This window comes from Tamandua tetradactyla, chromosome 26, assembly GCF_023851605.1.
Source record: "Tamandua tetradactyla isolate mTamTet1 chromosome 26, mTamTet1.pri, whole genome shotgun sequence".
NCBI lineage: Eukaryota > Metazoa > Chordata > Mammalia > Pilosa > Myrmecophagidae > Tamandua > Tamandua tetradactyla.
In genome coordinates, this window is record NC_135352.1 from 3,183,767 (window position 1) to 3,186,660 (window position 2,894).

The 2,894-nt window shown below is 37.1% G+C and overlaps 1 pseudogene; it reads left to right on the forward strand.

Moving 5' to 3' along the window:
• The first annotated feature begins 1,830 nt into the window (after nt 1–1,830).
• Nucleotides 1,831–2,461, forward strand: LOC143669546 (synaptosomal-associated protein 23-like; annotated as a pseudogene).
• The last annotated feature ends 433 nt before the right edge of the window (nt 2,462–2,894 follow it).

A 2,894-nucleotide genomic window follows, 5' to 3' on the forward strand; every position in this document is an offset into this window, starting at 1 on the left:
TCAAGGTAGATGAAACAGACAGCTTCCTGGAAAGGCATTAACAAGCATCATTGACTCAGGAAGCAATATAAGACTTAAACCAATCACAAGTAAAAGAGTGAATCAGTCATCAAGAAGCACCCAAAAAAGAAAAGTGCAGGACAAGATGGCTTCACATGTGAATTCTACTAAACATTCAAGAAAGAATTAGTACCAATCCTCCCCAAATTCTTCAAAAATATTGAAGAGGAGGGAAAGCTACCTAATTCATTCTGTGAAGTCAACATCATCCTAATATCAAGCTAGACAAAGATACTGCAAGAAAGAAAATTACAGACCAATCTCTTTAATAAATATAGATGCAAAAGTCCTCAACAAAATTCTTATAGATCAAATCCAACAGCTCATTAAAAGAATTATACACCATGACTAATTGGGACTTATTCCAGGTATGCAAGGTAGGTTCAACACATGAAAATCAATTAATGTAATAGGTCATATCAGTAACTCAAAGTGGTAAAACCACATGATATTGCCAGCTGATGTGAAAAGGCATTTGCCAAAATTCAACTTCCCTTCTTGATGAAAACACTTCAACTGATAGGAATAGAATGAAACAACCTAAACATGATAAAGCGAGTATATGAGAAACTCACAGCTTACATCACCCTCAATGGGAAAGACTGAAAGTTTCCCTCTAAGAGCAAGAGCAAGACAAGGATGCCCACAATCTCCATTGTTATTTAACATTGTGCTGGAAGTTCTTACCAGAGCAATTAGACAAGAAAAAGAAACAAGAGACATCCAAATTGGAAAGGAAGAAGTAAAACTCTCTTTATTTTCAGATGACAGGATACTATATATCAAAAAGCCCCCAAAATATCCAGCAAAGCTACTAAAACTAGTAAATCAGTGCAGCAAAATGGCAGGGTACTAGATCAACAATGCCAAATCAGCAGTGTTTCTATTCATTAATAATGAGCAATCCAAAGAGGAAATTAAGGAAAGATTTCATTTACAATAGTATCCAAAATAATAAAATATGTAGGAATAAATTTAACTAAGAACACAAAAGACCTATACACAAAAAACTACAAGGGACTATTGAAAGAAGTCATGGAAGTCCAAAATAAAGGGAACACCATGTTCATGGACTGGAAAGCTAATCATTGTTGATGTCAGGTCAGTTATACTCAAATTGATTTTTAGATTCGATTTAATACAAATTAAAATCCCAAAAACTTACTTTACAGAAATAGAGAAAACAACAACCAAATTTATATGGAAGGAAAGAGTACCCTGTTTTGATAGCTGAAGGATAGCTAAAATTATCCTGAGAAAGAAAAATGAAGTGGGAGGTTTTACACTATCTGACTTAACACATATTGCAAAGACACAGTGATCAAAAGATCATGGCACTTGTATAAAATAGATTTTCTGACCAATGGAATAGATTTGTGTGAAAGACACAGTGATCAAAAGATCATGGTACTTGTATAAAAATAGATTTTCTGACAAATGGAATAGATTTGTGTGTTCAGGAATAGACCCTCTGCTGTATGGACAACTGATCTTTGAGAAGGCAGTCAAGCCAACAGAACTGGGACAGAGCAGCCTCTTCATTAAATGGTGTTTGGAGATTAGGATATCCATATGTCAAATAATGAAAAAGGATCTATCTCTCATGACCCAGACAAAAATTAACTCAGAATATATCTAAGACCAAAAAAGGGGCACAGTTCTGGGTTTGGTCTGGGGATGTCAGATCTCTGGTGTCCAGGAGAGGAGTGGTCAGTGCTGCTTGAATATTCACATTCTGGTTTATCTGCTTATCAAGAGTTCTGATTCATCATGGATGATCTGTTGTCAGAAGAAATTCAGCTGAGGACTCACCAGGTACCAATGAGTCTCTGGAAAGTACAAAGAGAATTCTGAGTTTAACCATTGAGTCTCAGGACACAGGAATCAAAACTATCGCTATGCTGGATGAACAAGGGAAAAACTAAACTGCATTGAAGAAGGTATGGACCAAATAAATAAAGACATGAGAGAAGTAGAAAAGACTTTAACAAAAGTCAACAAATGCTGTGGACTTTGTGTCTGTTCATGTAATAGGACAAGTCTGGTAAGGCCTATAAGGCAACATGGGGTGATGGTGGAGACCACTTATCTAACAATGTAATATCTAAGCAGCCAGGCCAGGTAACAAATAGCTAGCCTCAGCAAGCAGTAAAAGGAGCAGCCTTGAGTGGATACATTAAATGTATAACTAATGATACCAGGGAAGATTGAATGAAGGAGAACCCGACTCATGTGGGCAGTATCCTGGGAAATCTAAAACACATGACCTTGGACATAGGCAATGAGATTGAGGCACAAAATCAACCCAATTGGTTTATATTGGGTCACAGAAAAGGCTGACACCAACAAAGATCATATTGACATTGCCAATGCCTGAACAAAGATACTCATTGACAGCTAAAACTACTGCTGTAGTTATTTATCATTTATTCATTTCCCTAGCTCCTCCTTCAAAGTTGCTACCTTTTCAGAGTTTGAGATCTTGGTCCCATGCTTTTATAATCAAGAGATATGTGGATGAAGGGCCAGAACCCCCTACTTTTTCAGTTTCTCTTTTTCTCTTGAGGATAGATTGTACTGCTGCCTTCTTGTATGTTCTTTCTCAGGTCAACTTCTTAGATTGGTTTTCATACATATACACAATATTATCTTTACCCTAATTTACTTTAGAATATCCTTGCTTTCAGGATTTGGAAGCATTGGCAAAGGCAATCATTGAGAAGGAAGTTTTTGGGGGGTAGAGGTTGGGGGCACTGGAGATAGAGGCAGGCAGAACTAAGGGGTTGTTACCTCAGGAAAACCTTGCAGGCCTGGAAGCAAAAGTTGCAGTCACA